Source organism: Oryza glaberrima, chromosome 7 (genome assembly GCF_000147395.1).
Source record: "Oryza glaberrima chromosome 7, OglaRS2, whole genome shotgun sequence".
NCBI lineage: Eukaryota > Viridiplantae > Streptophyta > Magnoliopsida > Poales > Poaceae > Oryza > Oryza glaberrima.
In genome coordinates, this window is record NC_068332.1 from 12,277,836 (window position 1) to 12,300,916 (window position 23,081).

A 23,081-nucleotide genomic window follows, 5' to 3' on the forward strand; every position below is an offset into this window, starting at 1 on the left:
CATGTATACATACACTTACACTAATAATACAATGATACAAGACACCATATATTTGAATATACGGGTGCACAGGACATACATAGCTTGACTCCTTTTATGCACAAAAGGTAACTAGTAATATACCCGTGCTAAACGCTACGGTGCAATTATATTTGCTTTTAATAATTTTTAAAATTTCATGTTAGCAAAAATATATTTTTATATGGTCTGTGCTGTGCATGTGAGCAAAATCAATTAATGCCGAACATCAAATATATTAACATATTTACATCCAACTCACCGGCAGTAATCCAACTCATATTTACAATACTTCCAGATGCACCATTTAGGTACAAATATGGATCAAAATAAAGGAACTATACAGCACACCGGCAACCATGTAACAGATTCTTAATAAAATATGCATAGATAAGCCCACCTCACAATTGCTTATTAACATGTGCTCTATATTAAACACCATCGTAATATCTGACACCATATAGTTTATTTACATATTGGAGTGCAGAAAACACTAAATATTCATCCATGGTGCTGAAAAATATTGATTATACAAACAAATTGGAAATATGAGCTCTGAGTCTTGTATGTTCAGAAGCTAGGAAGGAATCAATTTGGAAGTACTCGAATGTTAAATGACACTGAAAAATGTACCATCAACAAAAGAAATGGCAAGTACATGGCATGCTCTTTATAAGTGGTCATGACATCAAAATAGCAAAATTCTTAATGACAGTACCTATCTCACTAATTTATCTCTCGATACAACTGGAGAGAAGGTGACACAGCTTCAGCTCCCCAATCATCCTATCCCTTGTATATGAGAAACAACTAAACGAATCAGTATAAAAAATCACAAGCATCTTTCATAACAGTAAATCTCCACATGCAGAGATGCGCAAATTACAGTGAAATTCCCAGATTAATTCCCATATCCCGTTAAGCTGCATTGCCAGTGGCAATGTAATATAGGATGTGTGGCAATGTAATACAGCCCACCTCATAGGATCCGTGGCCATGTAATATAGGCCATGACGTGGATTACTAACAGATCAAAGACCCCTTGATGGCTGGGATATTACTTGTGACACAAAAGAGAGATCATGCCATTTTATCTAAATAGCAAATATAGGGTAAATAAATGAATAAATTTCAGAAGTGAAATAACCCTACCAAAGGTAGCTAAACAACAGAAGAAATTTCTATTAAACAGAGTCTAGTTAGCAATACCAACAGCAAGTAACATGAACATTGACGGAGGAAAATCAAGATGTTTATTGCTCATAAAGTGATCACCTGTACATAAATAGAATTGAAAACCACCATGAACCTCATGAGATGGTACCTGCCAAGTCATAAAAGGAGTGGAGCAAGCAGTGAAGCATGAGAATAGGACTAAACCTGGTCTGAGAAAATATTATCTAATTGTTTGCTCATGAAATCTCAGCCCCTTCTGATTATGTCAAGACATATCTTCTCATTGATTATGTCAAAAATAATAAAGGTAAAGAGAATGTTAGTAAGGTAATATCTCCACTAATTAATCAATAGGAAAGTTTTTTTTAAAAAAATAATCAATAGGTCAGTTCGCATTTTTAATTACAGAAGCACTACAAAATTTTGCTCAGTTTTCAGCTTGGGGAGACACCTATTATAAGTCCCTCATATTGTCGAACTCAGCCATTGCCCATGAATCCTACACTAAGTTTCCCCATCAAACAATATATGATTAATTACATACAGAAAATGTAAATTTAGTTGCTACTGACTATATGCAGATTTCATTTCATTCTTGAGTAAGTTCTGTCATGAAAAGGACCTGCAATTAGCATGAGGAGATGTATTCCGTTTATTAGTTGACTATGAATACTTGTACCTACAGCCAGCCAAGTCAGGCACTGAACTGCAACTGTCCCCTCCAGTTGCCAATTCTGGTTTAGTCAACATGCCATGCAAGTTAAGCGAACAGTTACCAAAATGACCAAATACATATTTATTTTCTTTCGCATAGAAACATAATTGTTATGTAAATCAAAATGTATCTTAAGAGCATATGAGATGGTATACAACAGAAAAATCTCTTTTCATTACCAAAGGGACATAAAAATCATTTAGTTGAGCCAGCCTGATGCAAAAACTCACTGTTTTCCCTTTTTTTTCACTTACTGTCATGTTAAGTCCTAAGGGCTGAGTGCACGCTACCAAACCCTATACAGATTAAAGAATCAAATATCCCCAACCTAGCTCGACAACTCGAGCATTGAAGTTTCCTGGAATGATGGAGGTATACCAAAATGAACTATCATTTAGATAGAGAAACCAACAGGCACATGAATCATGTACGCAGATTACCTCGTAATGTGGAAGCCTGTGTACTCCTCACTCCTATCGGCCATGAGCAACGGATCCGGCCAAGACCCCCCTCGACACTGTCACATTAGCTGGTTTAATAAAAAGCATGAGATATTCTTCTGTAGTTGTTTGTCTACAAGCAGACGAAGACGATATGGAAAATGTAAAGTTTTGATGGTAAAAAAGCCATAATTTAAGAATGTTCAATGAATCCAAATTCCATCCAACCAAATCTAAAACTGCATGGATAAGCCTTCAACTTCTGGGATTTTAGCATCTAAAACTACTAAAATGTATTGAAAGATTTTTCTAACCCTCAAGAACAGTAGAGATACGCGGACGGCGGTGGAGGCAGCGACAGCGGCGCTCGGACGGAGGATCGGCGGCGGCGGCGGCGGCGCGTGGACGAAGGACCGGCAGCGTGAGCAACGTGGGGTCGGCACGGACGGGGGTTGTGGCATCGTCGCGGATGGAGGTGGAGGGGGCGGCGTCGAGGACGAAGGGGGCCAAGAGAGGAGAGCGCGAGGAACGGGCCGGTCTGCAGCGGGACGACGGCGCCCCTCCCATGCTCTGCTTGCGAGTTGCGACTCGCGATATGGGGATCGGAGCGGAGGCGGTGATGGGGGCGACGGCGCCGGTCTACAGCGGCCTGGAAGGGGTGGCGGCCTTGTGGGATTTGAGCGGAGATCGCGGGTGCGACGATTAGGGCGGCGACGCGGTTAGGGGAGGGAGCGAGGAAGGTGAGAGGGCGCGCGGGTTGCAGGATGAGGGGGAGATCGATGTGCGTGGGGCTGGGGGATGCAGAGGTGGGGAGGTGGAGATGATCTGATGCGTTGGATTTTACACGGATGATCTGAATCCTTGAGTGATGAATAAAAGAATGAGTAAAAATATTTGTTGAACTATAGAGTAGATACGTAAATAAGTATTGCCGTCGGACCCATACACAAAGTAGTGTATATTCAACCATTCATCGAGATACCTAGATCGGCTAATGCTGTCTGGCACCTCTCACTTAAGTTGGGTTCGTCATCCGGCTAATTAGCACTAAAAAGCCACACATCTCAAATAAATAATTAATCTCACCACAGGGACCTCAATTCACCAGTAGTACTAATTTTGCACCAATCACATAGCTGCACATAGGAGGCCTCACACAAGGCCACAAAGGGAGTAGCACAACCTTATCACCTCTCAGTCAAGGAGTCAAAGCATGGCTACAGCCATGCCCAATTGCTCACTGATGCATGCGTATGAGCCCCAAGCACTTGGTGAGGAGTGAGCAGATCAGGGGAGGAGAAAGAGAGCAATAGGGAGCGAGGAGGGAATAGCCAAAGCCCCAAAATCCACAAATCAGCGGAATGCAAGATTCTGCCCAATCCATTGCAAGAACCAATCCCTCAATCCCAATAGTTGGTAGCCAAATTAGTTCTCAGCCAAATACTCATACCATCACTATGTCAACTAGGAAGGGGAGAAGAGAAATTGGCTAGACAAGGAGATGATCTACCAAGGAGGAGGAGAGACCGACACATTGGTGAGAACAAATACGGGAGCACAGCCATGGAGGAACTTGTCCCATAGACAAAGGTGAGACCCTCAAATCTTGCCGTTCTTGTTACCTCGTAGAGCAGCCATGGCATGAGCCACTATTTTCCTGTACTTTCAAATCACCATTAGAGCCATCACTAAATTGTACCCATCACTGCACAAGTGCTATGGAGAGAGAGAGAGGGGGAGAGAAAGAGCAGGAGCAGCCACAGCTACAGTTGCAGCTGCAGCAGCCGCCGTCGCCATAGCCATAGTAGCAGCCATCACCGCCATAACCGCAGTAGAGCTGATCCACACTTGGTAGAAGTAAATCAGTAGCCATAGCTTGGAGAGTTGGGGGAGGAAGAAGAGAGTCTTAGCAACAGTAGCAAGGAAGAAGAGGAAGAGGAATAGATGCTGCTAGCCTGCTACTGCTTTATCTGTTCGAGAGAGAAGGAGAGAATGGAATGGGATTAAATTGCTTGATGTACACCACTTGGCTACACAAGACACTAAGCCGAACCTAGTAACTGAGTACTGCGCAATTAAACTGGTAAATTAGCTAGTACACATTAACTGGAGAAAAATACCTTTGCATACTAGGACAAACTCTACCGAGCACATTTTATTTGAAGATCATTTATATACCTCGTATTAGGAATTCATCTAAACCTCAACGTATACAACAAAATTGCAGGAACGAGGCTAGAGTTGGGACATCTCGATTGTCAGTGTACATTATTTCGGTTTCAATTACAGAAACTCAGGCAAGTCTCTCTTTTGATCATGTTGGTAGATGATAATTATATTTCAACTTAAAAATCTATTTCATACAAATTCTACTCCTAGTATTGCATCAAAATATATTTTCTAGAATATAATGATATGAACGATGATGATATGATTGACAAGCCGATGATGATGGAGATCATCGGGATACTAGTATGGTGGGTAGGGGGAGCTCAGGGATGAGATGATTGATGATGATGGCAAGTCAGGGCTCTCCCTACATATGGTGTATAAATATAAGGACTAATCACCCCGTCACTCGTATCAGAGAACCGTATATACCGTGTCGACCATAGATCTATCTTAAGATGGGCTGGACCTAGTACCTTATCAAGTTTATTATTCTCCACATGGGTACGTAGTAGTAGAATGGGAGATGATATAAACCCCATGAATGCCGATGAAGTGCATTCCAGGCGCATATAGTAGCGCGGTGGTGTGGAGAGCTGATAGGCTCAACACAAACGTGGAGTGTAGTAAATTGAAGTAGGGGAAAAGTTCTGTACTCTTAGCATGGTGTCGCATCTAGTGAAGTGCGACAGTCAAACATGTTAAGAGTAGCTATGGGTACAGTAATACAAGCCTACACAGTGCTAAATTAAATCGTGATTCACGCCTGTCTCCTGGATTGGAGTCTATGGGAAGTTGCTACAAACTCTATTCAATGTTACGAGTGTACTCTAGCTTTTATAAATCTCCTTTTGAAAACTCTTTTACAAAATAGAAATATACTTTACTTTTGATGACAATGAAGGTGATGATGTTACGTAAGGTATAGTATTGTAGTATATAGAGTTATATATTATTATTCATGCATATACATTTTGCTACTAATGACTTGCTGAGTACGAAAGTGCTCACCCTTGCTATATAACCCCCTCCCCCCTCCTTTATACAGGTACCGTTCTTTGAAAGTTAAGATGGAGTAGAGATGGCCTTAATACTCCTACGGATGAATTAAAGGTAGTTCTAACTATTTCTCTGTTGCGATCTCTGATGGTGGATTATTATTTGGCAAAATAATGGTTGTTAAATAATAATCTATGTTCTCGCATTTTTATCTGTAGTGATAAAAGTGTGGGGCGTCACAGATGGTATCATAGCAATGGCGATCAACCCACGCATTTAGTTAGAGACTACCTAAATGATTAGTTAGATGTGCCCTTTGTTAAATCTTGTCGCTTCCAATTAGATGCCCTCCACTGTGCGAGCTGTAGAAAAACAAATTTTAGGTCTCCTTTAAAACAAGGATTTTATGGGGATTGAGCTAATTGTTGCTGAAACCCTGTAAAATTCTTGTATTTCATAGGAGTCCTTACCTATTATATATCCATTGTCAACTCTCTCGTATAAATACATGGTTAAACATGTCTAGGTGGACCTTAGTGTGTGTAGTAACATATCTTGCACTACTCCTTGTTCTTCCTTGTGTTTGTGAAATTCTCTTCAGGTATAGAATCAACCAGTCCTTACTCTCTCATATCCTTGCAAGTTTTAGTTAAATAACCTAAGTGTTTACCCTTAGAAACCCAAGTGTAGCTCTGTAGGCAACCTATCTGATCATTCAGTTATAAATTCCTACGACTGTCGTCATTCACCAAACAGGCTCAAATTCTATAGTTCTACAGAACTCAACATGAATCCATTCATTATGATTTAGTGTACATCTTTCAACATTTCAGTTCCAATCATGCAATACTTCTAAGTTTCCTTTCCAGACTACACCATATTCATGTTTTCCGTGTCCTGTTGGCCAACCATTCTAGCAGGAGACTAAAATAAACCCAAATATATCATTTACGTTTCAAAAAGAAAAAAAAACTGGGACACAAATCCTTTGATGGCTGAATGCATCCTTTCTGAGCTGCCTAGGCATCTATAGTGTTATAACTGCTACATGTATTAAGCTTCTTTGCCAAATTTCTTCTCTTACTAGACATCTCATTCCTGACCTTGAATCATCGCAAGGTTCTTCTGAATTTATACTTTGATCAATTCCTGAAACACAACAACTTTCCTTACTGATATGATAGATATATATAAAAAAAATTGGAAAACACACACACAGAAAAATTAAAAGTTATCTACATCCTGGTATTCAATTCTTATATCTTGCTGTTCAATTCCATTCAGCCTGAAAAAAAAAACACGTAATACAAATATACAATCTTGTAATTGGCTGATGGTAGCATAACGGTTCGAATGGGTGGCTATGACTTAAGTTCCATATCATTCGAATTATAATCTAAATACTTCCAATGCTGACCCTGAAAACCAACTTCACTCGAAAAAAAAATAAACTGAACAACCAACCTGATCCGCAAACTGTCACTCCTAGCAATCTCATCTCCTTTCACTCCTAACTCTAATCTTAGTATATCTTGATACACCTCAGGAATCCAAGGCCAAACTTTGCATTTCAGTACCCAATGGTTTCATCAATCCCCATTCTACTCTAATGCTAATCAAGCCTCACAGCTACATCACAAATAGAAGTGCACATTGGTCTCCGGTTCTCATGTCCTGCTGACTTGGTTCGCCTGTTCAGACCTCAGTCTCCAATATATTGCACATATATCACCTTTTGTTTCAAAAATATATATGTCCTGAGGTAGCTATATACAACCTTGTGCTGGACTCATTGATATCTCAAATTCAGTTATCTGTTGCATGCATTTGGACCTTTTGGCAAAACTTTTACCAAGAGGGCTCGGTATATACTCTTTCCAGAATCACTCTGCAAGACCTTACAAATACAGTGCAGTATGCCATCCAATTATTTTGGAAACCAAGAATTACTCCTCCCTATGATGGATTGCTGAAGTCGACATAATCTGTGAGACCTTTATAGTTCAAGCGCCCACCTGACATTTGGACAAAAGAAGCAAGATTATTAATTTGTTCATGCCCTCAGGTTCTGTCTCCATGATCCATCATCCTCATTTCTTGTTTGGTAAAGGAAAAGTATATCTTGGAATGCACATCCGAACATTTACCCAATCTTTCCAAACTGCCCACTGGCTTATTAAGTATACTCAATCCACCCCAAAGAATACTCGATATTACCAGTCCATTTCCCTACTCGGACATACTCTTATTCTATGCACTCCTTGCAATGCCCTGACATGTTGCATGACCATAATCTAAGGCTCTTGAGATTTCCAATACCTATATATAACCTTCACCATCATATAGGGAGAAAAGAAGACACATGCGTATAGTATACTGCTGGGTATATGTGTAGTAAATACCTTGTGGATAGTATAATCTCTAGCAGGTTAGACTGAAGAGAGCAACATACCTAAGGGGTTGATGCAGTCCTCTTGTAATGTAGGGGTGGAAGATCATACCTCCTCTTTTCACTTGGAGAGGTCCCCAAAACCTTCATAGTTTGTAACCCTCCATCCTTTCTTTTCACATGTGAGGGTGTTGCCTGCAAGCAAATTACACCTCAAACACATACATGAGTTGAACAATCCTTCCAAAGAATATCCCATCTATCTGTTACTCTCCTATAAAATACCCATCATATTTTTTTTAGTGACCATGAATCATGCTATCACTCCAGAAAAGATCCTTTCAACATTCCTGAAATCTGCATCTCAAAAACACCAATTTCCAAGTCAATCGTACTTTTGTCAAATTGAACCTTTTGAACTCCACTCCTACTTAGGGAACCACTACCTTATCTAAGTTTGGACCACCTCAGCCTCATACATATTTCAAGCTTGCAATTCATCAACAACTAAAATCGGGGAGGTTAATGAAATTCTCTTACCAATCATTTCACCACTCTTCATACTGTGTTGCATGCAATTCTCCTAAACCTGGTGAAGAGAAAAAAAAGACGAGAGCAAAATAACAGCAGTAAAAGTCCATCATGTCCTTATCAACACCAAGTGAGTTTTATCCAGTATTCATCCAAATTTTCTTAATTAGGTTCCTTTCTAAGGGTGGTAGCAGGGGACAAACCAATAACATTCAATTCCTATGTTGCACTCTCTTAATGCACAATATATGTTATTTTGGTTATTTGGCATAATCCCCGGGGTCATAACCTTGATCATTTAATTACAAATCGATTTTGTTTTTGAAGAAAATATATACTAGTAATAAAAAAAATGGAGTCTGAAAAACCTATATGCATCATCAATACATTTCATGCATGGTTAACCATAGGGATTTTTAAAAGATTTTGATCATGCATTCCAAGATAGCATATATATTGTTGCGATAAGAGGGAGTGCTTATCCTCAAATAAGCAGAAGTGACTATATCCTACTCCTTGGTCATATCCTCTTTCAGTTTCAGAGTTTCACTATCGTACAAGAACACAAAGTATCAAATCTGGATGATCTATATACTAGAGTTCCTTCTATTCGTTTCAGACCAATGACATCATCAAAAATCTCATTCTTTAAGGGTGGTAGGCCATTATCCTCTATCTCTGTAAACACAAGCATCAGTTCTGATTTCGAGGACGAAATCTTTTCTAAGGGTGGTAGGATGAAACAACCTAGAATTTTAAGCAATTTTAAAAATTAAAAATTATGTGCCTTATATCATTAATTAATCAGTTAACTAGCAAAAATTGTTGGAAATAAGAATAAGCCACTCAAAATTTACAACATTCACATCGGTTGAAGTAAAACAAATAAATAATGTCCAAAATACCACCACAATATATTAACAATAATAACATGGAAATATTGTACTAACAAACGCCACTATAAACAGTCAACATGTATACATACACTTACACTAATAATACAAGACACCATATATTTGAATATACAGGTGCACATGACATAGATAGCTTGACCCCTTTTATGCACAAAAGGTAATATGTAAATAAATATTGCCGTCGGACCCATACACAAAGTAGTGTATATTCAACCATTCATCGAGATACCTAGATCGGCTAATGCTGTCTGGCACCTCTCACTTAAGTTGGGTTCGTCATCCGGCTAATTAGCACTAAGAAGCCACACATCTCAAATAAATAATTAATCTCACCACAGGGACCTCAATTCACCAGTAGTACTAATTTTGCACCAATCACATAGCTGCACATAGGAGGCCTCACACAAGGCCACAAAGGGAGTAGCACAACCTCATCACCTCTCAGTCAAGCAGTCAAAGCATGGCTACAGCCATGCCCAATTGCTCACTGATGCATGCGTATGAGCCCCAAGCACTTGGTGAGGAGTGAGCAGATCAGGGGAGGAGAAAGAGAGCAATAGGGAGCGAGGAGGGAATAGCCAAAGCCCCAAAATCCACAAATCAGCGGAATGCAAGATTCTGCCCAATCCATTGCAAGAACCAATCCCTCAATCCCAATAGTTGGTAGCCAAATTAGTTCTCAGCCAAATACTCATACCATCACTATGTCAGCTAGGAATGGGAGAAGAGAAATTGGCTAGTGTAAAACCATGTGTGGTTATAGTTCTTTTGTGATGGGAAATTGACAAGTACTGGAAGTGTAAGAAGTGTGTGCGTGGACTAACATTGGTCAGGTTGTGACATCTGTGCCAAGACAACGGTTGTTTGGTTCATGTGTGTGCAGGTAATCGGAGTCAATCTTGGTCAATGGCGGATCGGGACTAGACTTAGGGAGGAGTTAAGGTCTAGAACGATCAAGAATGCCGGGTGACAAGATTGGACATAAGGCTGCACACGGTGGGCGGACACCGTGTGAGGAGGTCTTCGCAACGGGCTTCGTAAGGTCAAGTGTGCAAGCGTCGAGATTTGCGAAGAAATCGGAGGGAGAAAGAATTGTGCAAGTGCATTGCTGCTACAGTAATTCGGCTTACTGTAGCTAGCATGTTTCATGTGCACGTGTGCTGCCATGATCGGTTGGCAGGAAGGCCAAGCCGGCCTATCTGGCTCGGGAGCTCGGTTGGCAGGAGGCCACATGGCCGGTTCTTACTGGCCCAAGATGGAGACAGCCCACAGCGATGGTGGCCCAAGAATGGCACGGGCGCGTGCATGCGCGCGTGAAGGCAGAAGCTGTATGGATGCGGGTCCCTCGGGAGGGCGTGGAGCACGGCTCAGGTGGGTCCACGCGACGCGCGGCGAGACGCGGCTCCGAGGGGCGACGTGGCGACCTCCTGCTCGGCAAGCGCGCGGGACACGGCTTCGTGTGGGTCCCACCACGAAAATCGAAGCACGGCGCACGGGAGATCGACGCGGTCTTCCAGGGACGCGTGGAGGCTTCAGACTGGATGGGCGCGAGCGAGCGCGGGACCCATGTGGTGGAGCGCGCGCTCTCGCGTGCTGAGGCGCGACGTGGCGGCGTCTTACTGGTTTGGAGAGGGAGCACGCTGATCAGTGTGGCGTGGAGAGTTTGGACCAACGACATGGCATGCATATAAGAGATTTCCTTCGGATGTAAGGAAAAATAAACAGTCAGGATTGCCTCTGAGATAGGGTTCCGCCCTAAGGGCATTTGTGACAATGTCTTAGGGGGTCATAGGCTATAAATAGGGAGATGGATGCAAGGGTGGAGGTTGCTCCTTTTGTAATCCTTTTGAGATGCTCGGTGAGAGAGTTTCGGTGTGAGTTTGGACTGTGTTTGCCCGAGATGCTTTTGTATTAGGATTAGTTTGGAGTGTGTTTGTCCGAGAGATTTTAAGTTTGTGTTAATGTTCCTCTGAAGGTGTATGTTTGCTCCTAATTGAACGGTTATTTTGCATCACCTATGAATGAAATGATTTGAAGGATTTCGTTTTTGCCTTGTTCATTTAAATTCCGCAATTTAAATTCAGCTTGCAATTTGAACTTTGCGATGATGAGTTTTGCTATCTCCTCCTCACCTCTCTTCTAGTTTGGGGAATTCCTTTTCTCTTCCTCTTCTAGTTTCAGAAATTTCTTCTCTCTTCTTTACTAGATCCGGCTTCTCTAATAGCCGCGGTTCTAGTAAGGATTTTGAGAAATCCGGCTTGATGAGTATTTTCGGGGGCAAAATTTGAATTGCTATATTCACCCCCCCCCCCCCCTCTATAGCCGTTCTTGGTCTTTCAGCTAGACAAGGAGATGATCTACCAAGGAGGAGGAGAGACCGACACATTGGTGAGAACGAACACGGGAGCACAGCCATGGAGGAACTTATCCCATAGACAAAGGTGAGCCTCTCAAATCTTGCCGTTCTTGTCACCTCGTAGAGCAGCCATGGCATGAGCCACTATTTTCCTGTACTTTCAAATCACCATTAGAGCCATCACTAAATTGTACCCATCACTGCACAAGTGCTATGGAGAGAGAGAGAGGGGGCCAACACGCGTTTCTTCCATCAGCAGTCCGCCTGGCGTCGACGGCGCAATTTTATTCAGCAGCTTGAGGTGGACGGCCAGGTCGCCACGTCCCCGGAAGAAAAGGCAGGAATCGCCCATTCTTTCTTCTCACAACTGCTGGGTTCTGCCGATAGTCGGGAGTTCTCGCTCGATCTCCCTTTCATTCAGCAGAATGGTCGTGATCTTCGATTCCTTGAGGAGCCATTCTCGGAGGAAGAAGCTTGGGCGGCTGTTCGGGATTCTCCCCGTGACAAGGCGCCCGGTCCCGATGGGTTTTCAGGTCAATTTTATCACAGCTGCTGGGGGATCATCAAGGATGACGTCATGGCAGCTCTTCTCCAGCTGCACAGAATGGATGGTTCATCCTTGGGGCGTGTGAACAGGGCTTTCATTTCTTTGCTGCCTAAGAAGCCGGACGCCAAAAATCTTCGCGATTTTCGTCCCATCAGTCTTCTCCACAGCTTCGTCAAGCTCTTCTCAAAGATCCTCTCGCGCCGCCTCGCTCCAGAGCTAGACTCCCTGGTCGCTAAAAACCAGAGTGCGTTCGTGAAGAAGCGTTGCATCCAGGACAACTTCATGTTGGTCAAGCAATCCGCCAAAAGACTACATGAAAGAAAGCAGCCTTCTTTGCTCCTTAAGCTGGACATTGCTCGGGCCTTCGACTCAATCTCCTGGCCTTTTATCCTTGAGGTTCTGGAACACAAAGGCTTCGGTCGAAGGTGGATTTCATGGATTGCCATGTTGTTCAGCACGGCGAGTACCCATGTCCTCATTAATAGGGCGCCTGGGGAGACGATCTGGCACAGGCGTGGTGTCCGTCCGGGGGATCCTATCTCCCCTATGATCTTCATCCTCACCATGGATTCTCTGAGCTCCCTCTTTGTTAAGGCGGAAGAGTTGGGGCTCCTCCAGCCGCTGGGGATCCCTCACCGGGTCTCCCTCTACGCTGATGACGTGGTTGCTTTCGTCAGGCTGACGGTTGCCGATTTGGAGGCCACCACAACAGTGCTGCGCATCTTTGGCGAAGCTTCCGGTCTCCACACGAACTTCAACAAATGTTTGGCGCTTCCGATCAGGTGCTCAGATGATGACCTCTCCTTGATTCAATCGGCGCTTCCATGTCCGCTTGCTTCGTTTCCTTGCACATACCTCGGCCTGCCTCTTTCCATCTTCCGCCTCAAGAAGGAGGACCTGCAGCCGTTTGTCGACAAGATCGCTCGCCGGCTCCCGCACTGGCAATCTGATCTTATGTCTCCAACCGGTCGCATCACCATGGTCAATTCGGTCTTAAGTTCGATTCCAATCTATCTGCTGATTGCCCTTGATGCACCCAAGTGGGTAATTAAAGGAATTGACAAGATAAGGAGGGGTTTTCTTTGGGCCGGCAAAGTCAGTACCCATGGTGGCAAGCGTCGGGTCGCATGGGGTGGTGTTTGTGCTCCAAAATGCTACGGCGGGTTGGGGTACCGGATTTGGATCGCATGGGCATCGCCTTAAGATCGAGATGGGTCTGGTTGCAGCGCACTTCGCCGGATAAGCCATGGCACGGCCTCAACATCCCGGTTTCCTTGAAGGAGCGAAACTTTGCGACGGCTTCAACAGTCTGCGTTCTGGGCAATGGCGAGTCCATTCTTTTTTGGGAAGACAAGTGGCTAGAGGGTTCCTCCATTCGCTGCATCGCTCCGGCTGTTTGGGCGTATGTCCTGGCACGTCTTCGCCGTCGTTGGACGGTCGCCGAGGCCCTTCAAGACAAGAGATGGATTAGAGACTTCACGGGGGCGCTGGGTTTGCAGGCTATTCTTGAGTACCTTCAGCTCTGGAGCATCCTGAGGTCCTCTGTGCGGCTCTCTGACCACCCCGACTCTTTTATTTGGAAGTGGGAAGCATCGGGAGTCTACTCTTCGCGTTCGGCATACCGGGCACTCTTTCTAGGTAGGGTTCCTTTCCAATCCGAACCCATCTGGAAGACCTTCGCCCCCCCGAGATGCTGGTTCTTTGCCTGGTTGGTCGCAAAAAGGCGCTGTTGGACGGCGAACCGCCTGCGTTCCAGGGGGTTGCCTCACCCGGATAGATGTGTCCTTTGTGATCAACATGAAGAGACTATTGATCACATCTTGGTCGCTTGCCCAGAGTCTCGCCAACTTTGGTGGGTTGTCCTTTCCAGCATTGGTCTACCACAGTGTCTCCCCCTAAATGAAGACTCCTTCTATCTCTGGCTTTGCAACTCCCGCCTTAAAGTGGGAGCGGCTAGCAGAAGGGGATTTGACACAATTGCAACTCTAACTGCATGGACGATCTGGAAAGAGAGAAACAATAGGGTTTTCAACTCCCAGCAAAGGCCCTGGTCAGAGATAGCCCGAGCTATGGCGGCGGAAGCAACTCTCTGGCGGTTGGCACACGCAGCGCTACCGGTGCTAACCATTTAGGTCTTGGTTTAGGTCGTTTTCTAATGCTGGCACGAGAATAGGCTTAAGTTCTTTGGGTCCTTCTCCTGTATTCCCGTCCCCCTCTTGTTTGGCTTCATGTAAATACTCTTTATTTCTCTTAATACAAAGATGCGCATCTTGCGTATTCCAAAAAAAAAGAGAGAGAGGGGGAGAGAAAGAGCAGGAGCAGCCACAGCTACAGCCGCAGCTGCAGCAGCCGCCGTCGCCATAGCCACAGCAGCAGCCATCACCGCCATAACCGCAGTAGAGTTGATCCACACTTGGTAGAAGTAAATCAGTAGCCATAGCTTGGAGAGTTGAGGGAGGAAGAAGAGAGTCTTAGCAACAGTAGCAAGGAAGAAGAGGAAGAGGAATAGATGCTGCTAGCCTGCTACTGCCTTATCTGTTCGAGAGAGAAGGAGAGAATGGAATGGGATTAAATTGCTTGATGTACACCACTAGGCTACACAAGACACTAAGCCGAACCTAGTAACTGAGTACAGCGCAATTAAACTGGTAAATTAGCTAGTACACATTAACTGGAGAAAAATACCTTTGCATTATAGGACAAACTCTACCGAGCACATTTTATTTGAAGATCATTTATATACCTCGTATTAGGAATTCATCTAAACCTCAACGTATACAACAAAATTGCAGGAACGAGGCTAGAGTTGAGACATCTCGATTGTTAGTGTACATTATTTCGGTTTCAATTACAGAAACTCAGGCAAGTCTCTTTTTTGATCATGTTGGTAGATGATAATTATATTTCAACTTAAAAATCTATTTCATACAAATTCTACTCCTAGTATTGCATCAAAATATATTTTCTAGAATATAATGATATGAACGATGATGATATGATTAACAAGCCGATGATGATGGAGATCATCGGGATACTAGTATGGTGGGTAGGAGGAGCTCAGGGATGAGATGATTGATGATGATGGCAGGTCAGGGCTCTCCCTACATATGGTGTATAAATATAAGGACTAATCACCCCATCACTCGTATCAGAGAACCGTATATACCGTGTCGACCATAGATCTATCTTAAGATGGGCTGGACCTAATACCTTATCAAGTTTATTATACTCCACATGGGTACGTAGTAGTAGAATGGAAGATGATATAAACCCCATGAATGCCAATGAAGTGCATTCCAGGCGCATATAGTAGCGCGGTGGTGTGGAGAGCTGATAGGCTCAACACAAACATGGAGTGTAGTAAATTGAAGTAGGGGAAAAGTTCTGTACTCTTAGCATGGTGCCGCATCTAGTGAAGTGCGACAGTCAAACATATTAAGAGTAGCTATGGGTACAGTGATACAAGCCTGCGTAGTGCTAAATTAAATCGTGATTCATGCCTGTCTCCTGGATTGGAGTCTACGGGAAGTTGCTACAAACTCTATTCAATGTTACGAGTGTACTCTAGCTTTTATAAATCTCCTTCTGAAAACTCTTTTACAAAATAGAAATATACTTTACTTTTGATGACAATGAAGGTGATGATGTTACGTAAGGTATAGTATTGTAGTATATAGAGTTATATATTATTATTCATGCATATACATTTTGCTACTAATGACTTGCTGAGTACGAAAGTGCTCACCCTTGCTATATAACCCCCCCCCTATACAGGTACCGTTCTTTGAAAGTTAAGATGGAGTAGAGATGGCCTTAATACTCCTACGGATGAATTAAAGGTAGTTCTAACTATTTCTCTGTTGCGATCTCTGATGGTGAATTATTATTTGGCAAAATAATGGTTGTTAAATAATAATCTATGTTCTCGCATTTTTATCTGTAGTGATAAAAGTGTGTGGCGTCACAGCACACATAACCTTTTGTTTCTCAGACAAGACATGCTTTTGAAATTCACTATCAACCGCTAGCTCCCAATTAATGTAAGCATGAGGATCGTAGTTTCCCTCGAAATAAGGCAGTGCAGATTTGATCTTACCTAGAACATCGTCACTTGCCTCGTAATCGTCGTGTTGATCACTCCTCATGTCTCGACGAAGATGTCAATGTTGAGCACAGCTATCCCCAATTATCGTGCGTATCCCTGCCATTGTTAGTAGAAAAGAAGAAACATACACAAAAATATGTGCGTTCCTATTAACTACTAGGTAGTGGCAGCTCAAAAATCACACACTCAAGCTTTTAACCAAGCTCTTACAAGATCTTACCAATGCAAGCGGAATGATGACATACACCGACTCAACCAAGCACCCTAATGGAGGTTGGATGTATCGATGCCTTGGCAAACACTTGCTGTACGGCTGCAATCAAATCTGTGGAACTCTGGGTAGGCTTAAATATGTAGCAAAGGAATAGCAAATGCTCAAATCAGATAATGCAAAGTTGAATAATTGTTCAAAGTCAAGTACTGTGCTGATCCTAGGCTAGAACGTACTAGAGACGCGAGCCTAGACACAAACGATACCACAAGATAGCACCGGAAACAACTCAAGCACACTCTGATATATCCGAGCGATCCAAAAGATAACAAGTGATTTTCTCTTTTCCTTCTTTTTTTTCTGTCTTTCTTTCTTCTTCTTCTTTTTTCTCTCTTTTTTTTCTCTCTTTTTTTTGGTGCGGCTTTTCTTTTCTTTTAGCATCTTTCTGCCTTTTCTCACTTTTTTTTATTTCTTTTTCAGCAAAAACGACTCAAGGACCTGAATGACAGATTATATGGACTCAAATGTAAATATAAAAATTATAGGGACTCAAATACAAAAGACCAAACCAAAAATTAGAACTATACAAAAATAGAATGCTCTCATCCCATAGATTCCGTTTTTGCAAACAGATCTCCAATTTGGCATTCCAAAAATTTTCACCAAGGTGTCTAGCCACTCACGGTATGCATTGGAACCGAGAGGAGAGGGAGTCGGAGTCAGGGAACAACGCCGACTTCTCTGCGGTGGAAAATTGACTATGCCAAGATGGTAAGTTCGATCTTAGAGGGAAACAAACCGACCCAATCTAATCTAATCTGCAAAACTTCCTCCAATAACTTGATTCGTTATCCTTTCTTTCTCCTTCCTCGCGCAATAGATCTTCTTCCTCGCGCACAACAGAACAGCATGCACAGCACAACCTCGGGACCGGGACAACCACATGGCAGAAACCCTAGATGCAACTCAACAACACCAAAACCGACCGACAGAAACTTCTAAAAACTAGAAAAATGGAACCGTAGCAGCGAGCCGATTCCGTTTTCATAGGTCCTGACGACAACAGAGACAAAAAAAAACTCCTAAAAACTAGAAAAATGGAACCGTAGCAGCGAGCCGATTTCGTTTTCATAGGTCCCAACGACAACAGAGACACGGTGGCGGCGACGACTGTGGTACAAAACGTGACCAGAACTCGAAACTCTAAACGAACTAGACGCTAAGACCAGCAACACGATGTGACAATGCAACAAAAATTTAACAAAGCAAAAACTGAATAGAACAATGCAATGGCACAAATGTGGCTAGGTAATGTATGAAAATTTTTTTTTGGCTATTTTCTGGTTTTATGTAAATGAAAACTCACCGAGCAACGAAATCTCTGATACCACCTGATGAACCCTGAGTTCCACTCGACACTCAAGGCTGTTGTTTGGTCCGATCTTTCGGTGAGTTGATGATAACTACGATTTGGGAGAAACGTTGATGATCCGACTACAACCGTACGAGACGTTGTGTTGCGCCTTAGCGATCGATACACCTCTCCATGGGTTATTGATCTTGCCGGTGCAGATCAACCTTATTCCTGCAAGCAAATCGAAGAAACGAGCAAGAACAAGATAAGCAATCTGAATTGCAGATAGGAATGAATACACAGGATAAGTTGGGGTTTCGAATACAAGCAAACGGATGGTCTAGCCAACACGCGCGCTGCAAGGAAGTAGCAATGGCTAAACTTTCATCTAAACAAAACCCGAGAAACCCAGAAGGGGTACCTAGATATTTAAGGATGTGGGAGAACGATCAAGAGGGTCCTAGGGTCGTGCTCCACCAGCTTGGGGCGCACCCCACATGGGCCCCACTTGGGCCGGGGTCCCAAACGAAGTTACAAGCCCAAAGGTCCATGATAGGTGACACAACACCTTGTTTCTGCAATTGCAGCCAAAGGAGACAGAATTCGGGAATGAGGTTGGATCTGTTGGAAAGAGGACTCCGAGAGCTTTCCATGAAGTACTCACGGGCCGAAAACGGAGGTCGTATGCAGATTTGGTGGCCATTTGAAATCAGCAGTGTAGCAGGTGGCCGAATCGGATTCCAGCACTTGGAGGACTTGAACTTGATATCGTGTTGTTCATCCATGATGTGAGCAATGGTTGTATCCGTAGTAGCCATGGTCACATCACCCCTGATCCTTGTCGCTCCACCCTCATGGTACGTCGGCGCTAGTGCCCTTGGGCATAGGTACCGACAAACACAGAAGCACCCTTTATTTGTTGTTATGAAAAAAATGGTTTCTACAACTTTGAAAACCCAACACATGGTTTCGACGAGTTTGCAAAATAAAAGTTGTTTTTGAAAGCCGCGATGCAAAATGGCCGCCTTTGTCGAAGATGTAACCTCATAAAAGGGTATAATCTATCTATATTTATATTTAGTTGCAATGATACATATCTTAGTTGACCACGGGTACCTGCAATTGTGTCTTGGGACTTATACCGGCAACACGGTTCCACAGGAGTTGGTACGTCCTAATTTCCTAGGATGCACCCTTTTTGGTGTCACCATTAGTATCAGGGTGAGGTGTGACACCTATTCCTTGTACTTATTCCACTAAGAGTATCTCTTTCCTTGTGGAGGTGAGATCTAACTTTCACAAACTTTACCGCGACGCACCGCAATCCTTGGGGTGCTCACAAGCGACTCCTAGTCAACTAAGAGACCGCAATCACCAAAAAAAAAATGCACCCAAAGCTTGCTTGGAAATGAACTCTAGTGCTCGAGAAATAATATTTTGTGCCCATACAAGAAACTCAACTCAAATCTACACACCCAAAAGCCAAATCACAAAGATTAGAGAGCGTTTAAGAGGAAGCAAGAGAGCTCAAGAATGGAAAGTTCCAAACTCACAAATCCACAAAGATTGGAAATGAAGGGCTAACCTTGTAAAGGGTTTGGGTGGGGATTTAAATAAGCAACCCCTAGATCTGCCCGTTGGGTGCAGATTCCAGGCCCACCTTGGATAATCTAACTTCTAGGTTGCACATTTCGATCCCAGTGTCATGTCCCCAACAGTCAAAAAACTCGATCCAAGGTCTTTGGAAAACACTGGACCGAATACTCCGATCGTAACATCAGAAAATCTGATTTTAAATCACAAGCCAAATAGAGAATAAAGTTTGGTAAAACTTCCAACTCTCTGAGGCATCCAATAGTCTGACTAAGCATCGGATATCCCGATCACCAAATTTGGTTTGAAACATAGAACTAAGTTCCTCAAAAAAATAAACACTCCAATGTTCAACATGAGGTCGGATAGTCTGATGTTGCTCAAGTGAAAAGGCAAGAACTTTTACTTTGAAGTATGACTTCAATGATCTTGGACTCCATGGAAAGCTTATTTCGAGTGCTATTAAAACCTATATAAAAAAACAGGGTAAATTGGAACCATGCCATTTTAATTTTACAAAGTTTGAGATATGCCATCGGTATCTCAATGACATGTAGGACCCACATGAGTCAATGACATGTGGGTCAGGATGGCATATCTCAAATTTTGCAAAATTATAATGGCATGGTTCCAATTTACCCTACAAAACATGGTCCAAAACCTTTAAAAGATGTTGAAAAACTTGCAAAGAAATTAGGTGTATGTGTTATGACATGTGAAACAACCTAGAGTTGGAATTTTAGTTTAGGTTTTTCAACTCACATAAAGATAAATCATTTTGAGCACTTGAGACAAAACTAACCAAACACGCTTACATCCCTCTTAGTAGTCGTCATTCCAATACTCAATCTGGTCTTTATAAAAATACCGGGACAGGTAAAAGGCTAAGAAAAGGGATGTTTAGCTTCATTATACCTTTTCCTTGTACTTCTCTTGAGTTTAACTAGATAATGGACATCACTATGTTTAATCATCACTTGACTTGATATTCATCAACGCATGATGTACCATCACTTTTATTTCTTCAAGCTACTTGATGCCTTTGAACTTATGGCATCCATCCAATGCCTTTTTATCGGTCACTCTTCATGTGGATCAACACATGATTCCCATATTCTTTCTCTTCATCTTGAAACATATGTGACTTGATCTCACTTGAGCATCAATACCATTTTTATTTCTTGGGATTTATTTGTTTAACTCAACTTAATGAAATTGTTGGTCCCAATGATCCCGCTATCGACCTCTACATGTTGACCAACCAATCGCATATAAAATGATATGAATAAATTGATTAACTTGGATTAAACATGTGCTGATGTGCATAACAAGATATATGATATACTCCCCCAACGTGTTGCTTCTGACGTACCCTCAATTAGGAAAATCCCCTTCTCTTCACCCCCCCCCCCCGAACCCCAACCCAAAGTGCTAACTTGAAGGGCCTACTGGACTTCCCTGGAGCTAGATGCTCACTAACGATGAATCATGGAGTTCATCGGAGTTGCATAAGAAGATCACCTAAGTTTGGATGAGGAGTGGGCTCACCGGGATGGGAGGATGAGGAGAGGAGAGCTCATGGATCTAGGTACTCGGTATCATTGCTTGTGATGGTGGGGGATCAAGTTGGGACATAGCTACATAGACTAGCTGGTTCCAGTGGCATCAAATCTGATAACAAATGAAAACCGGTAGTGATGGAGCAGTTCGGATGGCCCATCTTGTAATAGTTGTGGGCATCCAATCTGGTCCAAATCAAGGGTGGAAAGCTAAGAGGTGGTAAACTAAATGGCATTGAATGTTAAGGGGTGAGTGAATGGGGTATGTTAGATAAGTGGAACTGTTGAGATGGTAATATGACTTCTCCCAAATTACTATATTTTACACATCCAAAGATCATTATAGTATCAAGAAGTAATGTATACAAAGTACAGATTGACTTAGAGTATTACACAACCATGAGTATGTTCTTTTTTTCTGACCTTAGATACATAATATACATCACATTGCTACTTGGTTGATGAGCAATAAATAAGCAAACCTTCTTACACCCAATCAAAAAGCAAATCCACATACAAATTTTGTTAAAATGAAATATACAAATACATTGTCTGAATAACATCAACAAAATTGATGTATCTTGTACAACCAATTAGTTCTAAATAACTCTTACCAGCGAAGTGGCAAACTCTTATAGAAGAGAAAGGACAATTCATACATTTCTTACGTATTTCTCCCTACAGCTTGAGGCTCTTGAGGATCATAGGGAGCCCGTACTTGGGACGCAGCGTGATAACATCAGTGGGTGCATGGACGTACTTGGGGGACAAAGTGAAGAACCTCTGTAGGATCATGGCAATGACAACCTTGGCCTTGATCATTGCAAAGTTCTGCCCAATGCATGACCTCGGTCCGCTGGAGAAGGAGAGTAGCGCGTCGGGGTGCTTCGCTGCCCTCGTCACCCCATTCTCAAACCTCTCCAACCTAAACTCATCCGCATCCTCCCCCCACACTTCCTTGTCACGGTGAATTATGGCGATCGGGATCGTCAATAGTGCACCCTCAGGCAACTTGATGCCGCCGAGCTCAATATCAGTGCCAACCTTCCTCCGTATGAGTGTCTTGGGCTGTACAGCCTTAGGGTCTCTAAGAGGAACATGTTGACCATCTTTAGCTTGTTGAGCATGTCACCAGTGGGCACCTCGTCACCACACTCCATTGCAATATCCTCCCTTAGTTTCTCCTGCCAATCTGGGTGCGTGCTCAGCAGGAACATGGTCCAGGTGAGCAAGTGTGAGGTGGTGTCATGCCCTGCAAAAAAGAAGGTCTTGCACTCATCGATGATCTCATCCATGCTTAGTTGTGGACGGCTCTCCCCGTGCTCCGGCGCACACGCCTCCAGCAGCAACCCAAGTAGGTCATTCCCATACCCAACTACATCCTTGTTGGCGTGCCGGGTCATGATGATGTCCATGAGCATGCCCCTCACCTTCTTGTCAAGCGACCATGTCTTGAAGTTTTTCATGGTCAGAAGGTAGCTGATTCATTATTTTTAAAAAAGCACCGATATATTATTTTGTGTTCTTTCTAAATCTATTTGTATCGGGATAAGTTAATAATGTGTGTACCTAAACCCTGGAATTTGAACAGTGAGGAAGGTGGAGAAGGCAAGAAATTGGAGCTCCCTCTGTGCCAGGAAGACCTGCTTCCCCTCCTTGTAGCTGCTACCAAACGTCACGTGCGAGATCACATCGGCAGTGAGCTCCTCGAAACGCCTGCTTAGCTCAATCTCAGCAAGACCACCCTTTGCCCCCAACTCCGATTCCCACTCCGACATCATGGACCGAGAGCAGTCGGACATGGTCATCATCATCATCTTGAGCTTGTCCATGTTAAAGGCCGGGTGGACCACCTTGCGGTGGCGCTTCCACTCATCGCCGTCAGTGAGCACGAGCCCCTTGCCAAGTAGACGCACAAAGTGAGAGTTCGTCAGGTTCTTGGGGTATATCCCCGTCCGATCTGACAATATGCCATGTCACCTAACAAGACCAAGTCAAACTGCCA

The 23,081-nt window shown here is 43.2% G+C and overlaps 1 long non-coding RNA gene and 1 pseudogene across 1 annotated transcript; both read right to left on the minus strand.

Moving 5' to 3' along the window:
* Positions 1-425: 425 nt before the first annotated feature.
* LOC127778480 (uncharacterized) lies at positions 426-2,343 on the minus strand. Its single transcript, XR_008018513.1, has 2 exons — positions 2,164-2,343; positions 426-1,342 (listed from the first exon to the last, which is right to left on the minus strand). It is a non-coding gene; the product is annotated as an uncharacterized LOC127778480 (long non-coding RNA).
* A 19,411-nt stretch (positions 2,344-21,754) lies between these two features.
* On the minus strand, positions 21,755-23,040 carry LOC127779811 (cytochrome P450 709B2-like; annotated as a pseudogene).
* Positions 23,041-23,081: the final 41 nt, after the last annotated feature.